The sequence below is a fragment of the Pongo abelii genome, chromosome Y (genome assembly GCF_028885655.2).
Source record: "Pongo abelii isolate AG06213 chromosome Y, NHGRI_mPonAbe1-v2.0_pri, whole genome shotgun sequence".
NCBI lineage: Eukaryota > Metazoa > Chordata > Mammalia > Primates > Hominidae > Pongo > Pongo abelii.
The window spans coordinates 67107922-67121748 of NC_072009.2; positions in this window are offsets into that span (position 1 = coordinate 67107922).

The following is a 13827-nucleotide window of genomic DNA, read 5'->3' on the forward strand; positions in this document are numbered from 1 at the left end:
GGATAAAAGCGAAGGTTTTAGTATTAAAAGAAACACACTTTAGCGGAAAAGTGATGAGTATGAGAAAAAACTAGATTCTAAAAGGGAGTTGGGTTGTCCACTGGACATAACCTTAAGGAATATGGAATCTCAGATGTGGTTTAACTCCATTGCCTCTTTATAAGTGCCTGTAGTCATCTAGACCTCTGCTTATGCTATCTGGCAAGGACAATTTATTTCAAGATGCCAAGAATCCACAAGGAATTCCAAGGACAAATCAGTCCTGAAATCAAGCACAGAAAAATCAAGTTGTATCTGAAAAATGAAGGAAGCTGTACTGGCAGGAAATTTAGAAAATATGTTATGGAAAATGGCTCCTTGTAGATTCTGGATATTAGCCCTTTGTCAGATGAGTAGGTTGCGAAAATTTTCTCCCATTTTGTAGGTTGCCTGTTCACTCTGATGGTAGTTTCTTTTGCTGTGCAGAAGCTCTTGAGTTTAATTAGATCCCATTTGTCAATTTTGGCTTTTGTTGCCATTGCTTTTGGTGTTTTAGACATGAAGTCCTTGCCCATGCCTATGTCCTGAATGGTAATGCCTAGGTTTTCTTCTAGGGTTTTTATGGTTTTAGGTCTAACATTTAAGTCTTTAATCCATCTTGAATTGATTTTTGTATAAGGTGTAAGGAAGGGATCCAGTTTCAGCTTTCTACATATGGCTAGCCAGTTTTCCCAGCACCATTTATTAAATAGGGAATCCTTTCCCCATTTCTTGTTTTTGTCAGGTCTGTCAAAGATCAGATACTTGTAGATATGTGGCATTATTTCTGACGGCTCTGTTGTGTTCCATTGATCTATATCTCTGTTTTGGTACCAGTACCATGCTGTTTTGGTTACTGTTACAAGAAAAAAACAAACAACCCCATCAAAAAGTGGGCAAAGGACATGAACAGACACTTCTCAAAAGAAGACATTGATGCAGCCAAAAAACACATGAAAAAATGCTCACCATCACTGGCTATCAGAGAAATGCAAATCAAAACCACAATGAGATACCATCTCACACCAGTTAGAATGGCAATCATTAAAAAGTCAGGAAACAACAGGTGCTGGAGAGGATGTGGAGAAATAGGAACACTTTTACACTGTTGGTGGGACTGTAAACTAGTTCAACCCTTGTGGAAGTCAGTGTGGCGATTCCTCAGGGATCTAGAACTAGAAATTCCATTCGACCCAGCCATCCCATTACTGGGTATATACCCAAAGGACTATAAATCATGCTGCTATAAAGACACATGCACACGTATGTTTATTGCGGCATTATTCACAATAGCAAAGACTTGGAACCAACCCAAATGTCCAACAATGATAGACTGGATTAAGAAAATGTGGCACATATACACCATGGAATACTATGCAGCCATAAAAAATGATGAGTTCACGTCCTTTGTAGGGACATGGATGAAATTGGAAATCATCATTCTCAGTAAACTATCGCAAGAACAAAAAACCAAACACCGCATATTCTCACTCATAGGTGGGAATTGAACAATGAGAACACATGGACACAGGAAGGGGAACATCACACTCTGGGGACTGTTGTGGGGTGGGGGGAGGGGGGAGGGATAGCATTGGGAGATATACCTAATGCTAGATGACGAGTTGGTGGGTGCAGCGCACCAGCATGGCACATGTATACATATGTAACTTACCTGCACATTGTGCACATGTACCATAAAACCTAAAGTATAATAATAATAATAATAATAATAAAAGAAAAAAAAATGTAAAAAAAAAAAAAAAAAGAAAATGGCTCCTGTCTTGAAATTTTTTGCGTTCAAATCAGGCTTGGAATTGGCTATTCCTCTGTTGCCCGTTGACCTCACATATTTAACATGAACGTATCTTTTCTACAAATCTGTTTAAGCTATGTGAATTTATGGTTATTCAGGAAGACGTGGGTAGGTTGAGATGGGAGATGGACTCCAGATAACTATAACAAGTCAAACTACAGGAAGTATGTACTTACCACTTTCCTTCTGGGAAGGAAAAAATTTTTTTAATGAAACTTTCAATATTAACACAAAAAGGCAGAGCTTGCAGTGAGCTGAGATCGCGCCACTGCACTCCAGCCTGGGCGACAGAGGAGACTCCATCTCAAAAACAAAAAAGAAAAGAAATAGAAAATGATAACATGAAACACCAAATGCGCCTACCCTAAATTCAACACTTCCCAACATTTTGCCATACAGGCAATATCTATGACTATTGAATTTTGTTACTGAAATATTTTAAAGCAGATCCCTAGCCTTATCCCTTCCCAATATTATCTGTATCACTTAAAAATAATGATGTTTTAACATAACCACAAAATTGTTACCTTATGAAATAAAATTAATAATTCTTAGTATTATCTAATATGCATCCCAATTTGAATCCTGTTTCTTGGGGGAAAAATACTTTTACAGCTGGTTTATTCCAGTCATTATCCGAATATTTTGATCCATTGTATTTGATTGTTATCTCATCAGGAAGTCATTTACTCTAAAACAATGCCCCCACCCCGACCCTCCCACACACAGCCCCACCACCACCATTTTTTATTTCCTTGAACTGTTGGGGAAATAAAAATGTCAAATTCGGTGTCTAAATTCTGGATTTGTCTAAAGGCATCCCCATATTTTCTCCTCTGCTCTTTTAAATGTTCTATAAAGTAGAAATTTGATGTAAAGTCTAGATTAAATACAAGTTATTGGTTTTTGCAATACTTCATAGAAGGGACTGGAAATATTGGAAACAGAAACCATATTCTCTTCAACTAAAGTCAATACAAATCCTCAACAAGTTTCCCTCTGAAGAGAAAGACAGAAATAAATAGCAGAAAATATGCAAAAAGAGAGATTAAAATATGGAAACCATCATAAAAAATCAGATTCTAGACTGAGTACAATGGCTCATACCTGTAATCTCCAGCACTTTGGGAGGCTGAGATGGGAGGATTGTTCGAGCCAAGGAGTTTGAGACCAGCCTGGGCAATGCTGTGAGACCTTGTCTCTGCAAAAAATCCATTAAGGTAAGCTAGGTATTTGAGACCACTTTCATCTCAAAAAAAGTTGAGGTGGAACTTGCCAATTCCTTAAGGTAAAAACCTGAGAAGCTGATAGTTGGAGTCTAGGACCTGCTAAAGATGGGGTAGATAACCATGGTTTAAAAAATCACTTGGGGCACGGTGGCTCACTCCTGTAATCCGAGCACTTTGGGAGGCCAAGGTGGGCAGATCACGAGGTCAGGAGATTGAGACCATGCTGGCTAACACGGTGAAACCCTGTCTCTACTAAAAATACAAAAATTAGCCGGTTGTGTTGGTGCACACCTGTAGTCCCAGCTACTCAGGAGGCTGAGGCAGGAGAATCACTTGAAGCAAGGAAGCAGAGCTTTCAGTGAGCCAAGATCATACTACTGCACTCCAGACTGGGCTACAGAGGGAGACTCCGTTTCAAAAAAAAAAAAAAAAATCACTTGGGTTTTGTGTATGGAAAACCAAAGGGCTGCATCCCAGGTGTAAAGTTGAAAGGGAAGTAGGCCCAACCTGGCAGGTATTCAAACCCAAATCCAAGTCAACTCAATCCCTGACCCTGTATTGCTTGTAAATCTGGCAGAAATAAATAAAATCCTCTATAGAGATCCTAAGCATCCAATTATTTTTTAAACTTTTTATTTTAAAATATTCACAAATTCATATGAAATTGAAAAGATAGTAAAAAGAGGTCCCACGTACCCTTCACCCAGTTTCACCCAATGATTATACTGTCCTTAATTAAAATACAACATAAAAACCATGGAATTATATTGACATCATGAATATGTGTAGTTGTATGTTATCACTTGTAGACTGATATAGCTACTACCATAATCAAGATAAATAACTATTCTGTCACTGCAAAGCCCTCCTTCTTGCTACATCTTGATAGTCACACACAGTCTCCTCTCTTCCACTATTCCTGATATCTAGAAACAACTAATCTGCTTTCCATCTCTACAATTTGGTCATTTCAAGAATGTTATACAACCAGAACCATAAAATAGATTCACATTTTTCACTTAGCATAATTATCTTAAGATCCCTCTAAGTTGTGTGTGTATCAATAGTCCATTCCTTTTTATTGCTGAGTAGTATTCCACGGTATGGATGTACCACGATTTGTATAACATTTACCTATTAGGGAACATTTTGATTGTTTCCAGTTTTTTGCCATTATGAATAAAGCTACTATGAACATTCATGTACAGCTTTGTGTGCATTTGTTTGTGTATGTAAGTTTTCATTTCTCTGGAGTACATGTCCAGGATTGAAGTTATGGGGTTGTATGGTAAGGATATGTTTAATTTTTTAAGGAACTGCCAAACTGTTTTCTGGAGTGGTTATACTACTTTACATTCCCAACAGAAATTTATGAGACTTCCAGTCTCTTTACATCCTTGCCAGAGTTTGACATTGTTGCTATTTTTTATTTTAGCTGTTTGAATAGATGTGTAGTGATATTTCATTGTGGTCTTGATTTATATTTCCCTAATGACTAATGACGTTGATTATCTTTGCAGGTGCCCCTTTGTCATAGGCATATCTTTTTCAGTGAAGTGTTTGTTTAAATCTTTTAGCTTAAAAAATTGGATTGTTTTCCTATTGAGTTTTGAGAGTCTTTATGTGTTCTCTATACAAGACTTTTACACATATATGATTTGCAAATAATCTGTCATTCCCTAGCTGGTCTTTTCATACCTGTGTAAGAATTATGATTTTATTTTTTGAAAATTATTTCTTTAAAAGCTTTGGGGGTCCCACAGAGATGCCAAATAGATTCATGTAACAAATCCAGGTAATGTTTGTCACCAGAAAAGTACACCTCAGTGATGGTCTTAAGCCCAGTTGCATTGTTTCTTGGCTCCCAGAGGTAAATACAAAGTGGCAATAGAAATTTGTTGATCCTCTGTTTTTCTCATTTTAATTTTCTTCTATTTTTGTCTTTCATTTTTGTTTTGTTTTGTGTTCACTTATGGCTGATAAATTTTCACTATCACTGGCAAAAATAATGGGGAATTTTTTATGATCTTCTTTTTAAAGTGACTATCAGTGCTGCTCCCAATGTTCTCAACTTTTTAAGAAACTGTCCTTGTCAAAAGGCTTATAGTATTAGACAAATTTATATGATACATTTCTTCAGCTGCTGCAAAATATGATTCAACTAACTCATTATCAGTAAATAACTTTTCTTGCTTGACTAACAGATTAGCCACTCTAAAACTTACTTTGGTTATAGCTTCATTTTCATTAGTTATTTTATAAAAGTAATTATGCTTTGATAAGATATTCCATTTTAATTTTTTTATTTTTGGCCATAATTGTCTGTGATTTGGAAATATTGGGATAAATTTTTAATCTGGCAGTATTAATGCTATAATTTTTCTTCTTGTAAAGCTGTCACTGTATAACAAACACAATAGTCAGCCGTCTGATTCTATAGCAAAATAATCTACACTTTACTATACCTTAAAAGCATGACACTGAAAATTTGATTTTCTCTTCTTGTTTTGACACGATGGATATGCAAAATAAATAAAATATCATAGTAGAGTGATACATATGGCGCTCAAAAATCTGTTAACTTGTAATAACTGTGTTACTGTGATTTATGATACCCTGAGTAGCAGTATGAAGTGATGAGAGCATTATATATGGTCTCTATCATAAATACACAACTGTACCAATATAACATGAAAGCAGCCATAGACAATATGTAAACAAATAAGCATCACTGTGTCTCAACCAAAATTTATCAATGCTGAAATTTGGATTTTACATACTTATCATATGTCATAAAATATTCTTCTTTTGATTTTTTTGAATATTTAAAAATGTAGGCTGGGTGTGGTAGCTCACACCTGGAATCCCAGGACTCTGGCAGGCCGAGGAGGGCAGAATGCTTGAGCTCAGGAGTTTGAGACCAGCCTGAGCAACATGGTAAAACCCCATCTCTACAAAAATGCAAAAAATTAGCTGGACATGGTGGTGCATGCTTGTAGTCCCAGCTACTCAGGAAATTAAGGTAAGAGGATTTTTTGACCCCAGGAGGTTGACACTGCAGTGAGCCAAGATCATGCCACCGCACTCCAGCCTGGGCGATGGAGTGAGAACTTGTGTCAATAAAAAATGTAAAAGCCATTATTACTTCATGGGGGCATACAAAAACAGTCAATACACCATATTTAACCATTAGACCAGAATTTCCCAGCCACTGGCTTACTCCATCTTACCCAGAACCAGAATTCCAAATTGATCTATAAAGTCAACACAGTATCAATCAAATTTAGAGCAGGCTTTTTGCAGAAACTAATATTAAGACTTACATTGAAATGCAAAAAACTGCCCACTAAGAAAAATTAGAATAGTCAAAATTGTTTTGAAAAAGAAGAACATCATTAGAGGAATAACAGTATCAGATTTCAAAACTTGCTCTAAATCTCCTGTAGTCAAGACATAGTAATAGCTTAACAATATTTATATAAATCAGTGGAACAGAAGTGATTCCAGAAAATAGAGCCAAGTATATATGATCAGTGGTTTATTTTCGGTGCAGCCACAAACATAATTCAATGGGGGAAAGTTGTTTCAAAAAATAGCACTGGAACAACTGGACACCTATTCGAATATTATGAACCTCAACACTTACCTCACATCATACACAAAAAGAACTCAAAATAAGTAACAGACCTAAATGAAAAGCTAAAACTACAAATGTTATACAAGAAAATATAGGATAAAATTTTCAAAACCTTGGGATGGGCAAAAAAAGATTCCATAGGTGGGCAAAAAAAGATTTCATAGGTAGGCAAAAAAGAGAAAAAAATCTAATTTAAAAAGCTAAATCAGAACTTCATCAAATTAACTTACTCTCTTAAAGACATTAACAAAATGAAGAGGCAAGCCAAGACTAGGAAAAAATATTCATAATGTATTTATCTGAGAAAGGATTTGTATCTAGGCTATATTAAGAAATCTTACAACTCAAAAATAAGGAAACAAACCAACAAAAAACAAGCAAAACTTTCAAAAGTTCTTTTCCAAAGAAGATATAAAATGACCAATCATCACATGATAAAATGACTGATAACCACATCATTACTAATCAGGGAAATGCTAATTAAACCAAAGTGAGATGACACTACAAATAATCCCAATGACTAAAAATCCCAAGTGTTGTTTAGCATGTAGAACAAGTGATCTTGCATTGGCTGCTAATGGAAGTATAAAGTTGTATAGTCATTTTTAGAAATGGTAAAGTTAAACATACACTTAGCATATTCACTGTTACTTGCCTTGTACAAAAAGTATCATTCTTAAAGATATGAGATAGTGGTTTGAGAATAAACAAAAATGGGCCGAGTGTGGTGGCTCATGTCTGTAATCCCAGCACTTTGGGAGGCCAAGGTGGGTGGATCCTGAGGTCAGGAGACCATCTTGACCAACATGATGAAACCTCCTCTCTACTACTAAAAACACAAAAATTAGCTGGGCATGGTGGCTGGCGCCTGTAATGCCATCTACTCAGGAGGCTGAGGCAGGAGAATCACTTGAACCCAGGAAGTGGAAGTTGCAGTGAGCCAAGATCGTGCCACTGCATTCCAGCCTGGTGAAAGAGCAAGCCTCTATCTCAAAAAAAAAAAAATGGTCAGAGATTTCAGTAATAAACATAAAAGATATGAGACTCTAGGAATAGATATACGTAATGTAGTATAAATGTGACCTTTAAGATCAGTAAATAAAAAAAGGACTCATCAATAAATGTTGAAAGCCTTGACTATCCAACTGGAAAAAATTAAAATTAGATTTGTGCCTGACACCACTTAAAACATATTCTTCATGTTTTGAAAATAATTAGTGCCTGGGAGTGTGGGAAAGTTTTCTTTTAAAAAATCATTATACAAAAATTTCATAAACACATTAAAATTTTAACCACATAAATTTTTTTTAGCTAAGATGCCCAGGCTAGAGTGCAGTGGCTATTCACAGGCACGATTGTAGCACCCAATAGCCTCAAACTCCTGCCCTCAAGTGATTCTTCCGCCTCCCAAGTAGCTGGGACTACAGGTATGTTACAGGTATGTGCCGCCCCACACAGCCCAACCACATAAAGATTTTAAGTGAACAATAAACTATCTCATTCTTTATGTTAATAGACAAGGACAGGCAATTCTTCATAAAGATATCATACACTTAGCTTATGACAGCAATTCAACTCCTAGGTATTTACCCAAGGGAAATCAAAGCACATGTCTGCAAAAACGCGAATACAAGAATATTTTTAGTAGCTTTATACAAAATTTCCAAAACCTGGAAACAAATGTTCACCAAGATGAGAATGGGCAAACTGTGGTAATTTCCTGATTACTCTGAACATAAAAAGAGGACTGACAGCATAATAATATAAACGAACTTAAATACATTATGTTAAATGGTGGCAGCTTCTATAGAAAACAAAATGGCAGATCCTGAAAAAATTGAAAATACAATTACCATATGATCCAGCAATTCCACTTCTGGGTATGTGTCCAAAAGAATTGAAAGCAAGGTCTTGAAGAGATATTTGTACTCCTACGTTCATAACAGCATTATTCACAGTAGCCAAAAAGTGGAAGAAATCCAAGTGTACAAAGGAAGAAAATTCTGACACATTCTACAACACAAATAAACCTTAAGGACATTATGGTAAGTTAAATAAGCCAGTCACAAAAAGGCAAATACTGGACAGGACGTGGTGGCTCACGCCTGTAATCCCAGCACTTTGGGGGGCCGAGGTGGGTGGATCACAAGGTCAGGAGATCAAGACCATCCTGGCTAACATGGGGAAACCCCGTCTCTACTAAAAATACAAAAAATTAGCTGGGCTTGGCGGAATGTGCCTGTGGTCCCAGATACTCAGGAGGCTGAGGCAGGAAGATGGCTTGCGTGAACCCTGGAGGCGGAGCCTGCAGTGAGCCAAAATGGAACCACAGCACTCCATCCGGGGCGACATAGGGAGACTCCGTCTCAAGAAAAAAAAAAAAAAATGTCAAATACTGTATGATTCCATTTATGTGACTGAGAGAATTCAAATGCATAGAGAAACAAAGTATAGTGGTTGCCAGTGGCTGGGAGCAGGGGAAAATTGAGGGTTGCTCTTGAATGGGATAGAGTTTTAGTTTTGCAAGATAAAATGAGTTTTGGAGATATTGGTTTTGCAACAATGTAAATGTACTTAACACTACTAAGCTATACACTTAAAAATGGTTGAGATGGTAAATTTCATGTTATGTATATTTCACCAGTAAAAAATTGTAAAAAGCTGAAAGCATTCCAGGTAGCTCTAGTTTGCATCTAAGATTAAGAGACATTTATTTGCATCAAAAACCAAGGATCTGAAAGTAACCATTTTGTGAGCTCACAAGTTAGCCTGACAGTCTCACAGATGCTGGCACAAGACAAGAGACTCCTGGCTCTGAGACAAAGGACTTTATTAGTCACAACCACAGCAGTAGCCAGAGTGTCATTCTTTGTAATGGTTTTTGGCATTCTAATCCCATAGAGTGACATGGAAGGCCAGGTGCCCCAGGCCTAGCGGGCTGTGGAATAGAACCCTAAGCTTAGGAAACCTGAATCTTTTATGATAGCCCGTGGGAAAAAAACCACTGTCCTTCACCCTGGAGGGAGACACTGCCTTCACTAGAGTGGGCCATAAACAAATCTACTGCTCTAGAGGGAGACACTATATTTTTTTTCCCTAACATGCACCTTTGAAAAGACAGTGGGGAACAAAGGTGACCGGTGTCTCCACTGAAACACATGCAGAAAAAGAGAAGTAGACACTTAAGTAACCATAGTGTCTGCAGAAAAATAAAAGAAAAAAATAGGGAAAGTAGATACAGAGAATGAGTGGGGAGTGAGGAATAATAACTAATGTTACATTCTAATTCAAAGCCAGTTGACTTCAAAGGGAAAAGCCCAATTCTGGGTTTACATCTCCTCTGTGAGTGGTATACTAATAAATGTTTAATAAATGGCTCTCCAGAAAGAAAAGTATGTACATTATAGAAGTTTACTATAAATTTTACTAACATAGAATGCTTTTAGAACACAATTTATAAACAATAATAAAATATGCAATAATCTTTATTATAAATTACTAATTTAGAAAACCATGTTGAATGAAAAAAAAAGCCAAATACAACAGTATATTACAGTATGATTTCATTTATATAAAGTTCAAGAATAGGCAAAACCAACATATGGTGATAGAAAGCAAAACAGTGATTATATCCTTTTTTGGAAAGAAATGAAGGGAAAGGGGCAAAAGGGAAATTTGGGGGCAAAGAAAATGTTTAACATGTTGAATGGGCATTATTTACAAGGATATGTACATTTGTTAAAACAAATGTAGTTAAAGTCTGCACTTTATGTAAATTATACCTAAACAAAATGAGTTAAAAAAAAGACAAGACAGATCAGACACCTTTGGTAGCTGTTACTATGTGCTTCTATGGGCAGTCTAGTGGAGGCATAGCCACTGATCCCACTCTGCCAGCTGCATGCTATTTGTATTTATTGCCTGCAATTGTATGAAGAACTAGTGTTAAGTAGCCAGTGAACCCAGCATCAGTTATTAAAATGACTATTATTTTTCCAACATATTTCAAGGCTGATAAACTGACTCACTCTATACATGTGGATTTGTTTTTGTACTCCTTATTCTCTTCCATTGATCTATTTTTTCTCTCCTGAGCTAATACTACACTGTATTAATTATAGAACATTTATAATAAATGTTGATCTCTGGTAGTGTAAGTCCACCAATGTTGCTCTTCATCAAATTTTATCATCACACATAAGGGACTTCTTTTTTTTTGGAGACAGAGTCCCTCACTGCCACCTGGGCTGGAGTGCAGTGTTGCGATCTCGGTTCATTGCAACCTCTACCTCCTGGGCTCAAGCCTCAGCCTCCTGAGCAGCTGGGATTACAGGTGCCTGCCACAATGCCCAGCTATTTTTTTGTATTTTTAGTAGACACGGGGTTTCACTATGTTGGCCAGGCTGGTCTCAAACTCCTGATCTCATGATTCACCCACCTCGGCCTCCCAAAGTGCTGGGATTAGGACTAAGTTTTATAGGGAAAACATATAAGCCACGGGTCTGGAAGAGAACGCACAGGACCATAATTTCTCACACCACTTGAAGAAGCACCAGGGCCTGGGTGAAGCAGGAGATAGACCACACCTCACCCCTATCTTTTTATCCTTCTTAAAGAGCAATTGTGAAGGCATCCATGTTGGTGAGGAAACAAATTGACTATGCAGGTAATCTGGAATACTTAACTAAAGCAGACAATCTGGCTTTAATTGTCAGAGCTTCACAGAAGTTGCATGAGAAAGCCAGGTTCTAACACCTCCCATCAGAAAGAGAAAGCCACTGGGAAGTTGAGCTCATGTAAAGCCCTTCCCACTGAGGAATGTGGGAGTCTGAGGCTCCAGAGAGCTCCTCATCTAGGCATCCCAAAGGGAACTCCCAGAATTACCTTTGTACAATTCTGGTCTTTGCACACAATTGTTATTGTGAATGAAACATTTTGGCTACATTTTATAAAAGACTCTTACATAGTAATGCTATGAATTTTCATGTGCCAATTTTGTGTGAAACCAATTTTTTGACCTGATCATTTTAAAACAGACTGCAATTGGTCAAATTTTACAGGCAGATTTGAATTTTATAAGTAAATAACATTATTCTCTAACATAAAAATAGTACCTTCTTTTTCCTTCCAACGATTACGTCTCAACATTTTTTATCTTGTCTTAATCCCACTGCATGAATCTGGGCCAGTGTTGTGACTTGCTTTAATCTTAGAGTGTGGTGGAAGTATCATTGAGCCTGTTCTCTGATGAGGCCTTAAGAGATAACAGCTTTTGCTCTTGAAACCCTGGCACTATAGGACCAACACTAGATTGGTCTTCTGGAGGATGAGAAACCATGATGACAGAGAGAACTTCGTTGTCTCATCTATGACCATCATAAAACAGCCAGGCCCAGATGAGCCATCAGCTGAATGCAGATGCATGCACAAAGCCCAGTTAATATAATCTAGCATGTCCCACAACAGAACTGCCCAGCTAAGGCCAACTGAACTTGCCAGCTCACACATCATGAGCTAAATAAATTTGTATTTAGAGCTACTCAGTTCTTGTGTGGGCTATGAGGCAGAAGCTGATACGCATATTTAGGATAAATTATACATAAGCAGAGTCTGTTATGCTTTTATCAAATCATTGGATTTGACATGCTCATATTTATTTAGGATCTCTGAATCTACATTTGTAAATGAGTTTGGCTACCACTGATTGGGAGCTAGACTAATTTCTGCTTTTTCCATGCTACTTTGTTACAAGAGGAAAAGCAAACAATGTTATGAAGTAGGGAGACAATCCTGTTAGCATCATTTATTTAAAAACCTTAATGTGATATGCAAGGGCTGCTCCTGACCAAACTGGAGGATTGCCTGGGACACCTCCACCAAGACTGAGGGCTGATTCTGTCATGAGGGAATGTTGCACCCCTTGTAAACCCCAAAAGCTTCCTGGGAAAATGTGTATCCCAGATTTTTTCTCTAACCTACTGTTTGCAAGTAGGAAGACTGGAGTATGTGGTGGACATGGACAATAATATGTGGACATTTTTATAGATCTAGATCATTGTTGATGGAGCCATGTTATTCCATTATATGGGATGCCTTAATTTACTTAATCTCTTATACATGAAGCTTCAGGTTGTTTACAGTCTTCTCATTGCAAAATTCTTAGAATATATTTCTTTCTGAAACCGTATTTTTCCACTCATGTAATTTCATCCTAAAAATACATTCTGAGAAGCAGGATCATTGGCTCAAAGACAATGCAAATTGTACATCTGATACATATAGACAAGATCCTCTCCAGCAACTTTGTACCTGTTTTTTTTCCCCACCAACTTATGTAAGAACACTCATTTCCTCATTTCTACTGACACAGAATTTTTAAAATATTTCACTCTTATCCACCTGATCAGTAAGAAAATGACGCTTCAGGGATGGTTTTATTTGCACTTGAATGGCTATTCTATTTACAAACTATAACTGGCAGGAAAATGTAATGAAGGAAAAACTAGGAATAAACCATGATCCAAATGAAGAAACCTATAAGTCAATTAAAACAAAAAAGGAGATTGTTTTTGAAAAAAAATAAAAGACATTGTGGGCTGAGTGCAGTGGCCCGCACTTGTAATCCCTGCACTTTGTGAAGCTGAGGTAGGAGGATCACTTGAAACCAGAATGAGACTAACCTGGGAAACAAAGCAAGACCCCATCTCTACAAGTAAATTTTTTAAAGAAAACATTAGCTGAAGATGGTGGTATATGCCTGTAGTCCCAGCTACTCAGGAGGCTGAGGCACGAGGATCACTGGAGCCCAGGATTTCAAGGCTATAGCAGCGAGCCATGATCAGGCCACTGCACTCCAGCCACCTGGGTGACAGAGCAACACCCTGTTTCCAAAAAAAAAAAAAAAAGCAAAGAGATCCCCTCTCGAATTCATCTATTATCTCCCATTAAATGACAATTTTGGGAGGAAGTTGACAGAAAGAGCATCCTTTAAAAACCCATTATTATACAAGTCTGCTGAGAAGAAGACTGCATCAGTCTGCAATGAACACTGTTGGTTTTTTACATGTTATTGCTCACTTTAGTAAATGTTAGTTTTATTCAATTAATTTTATTAAGACTAACCACAGAAC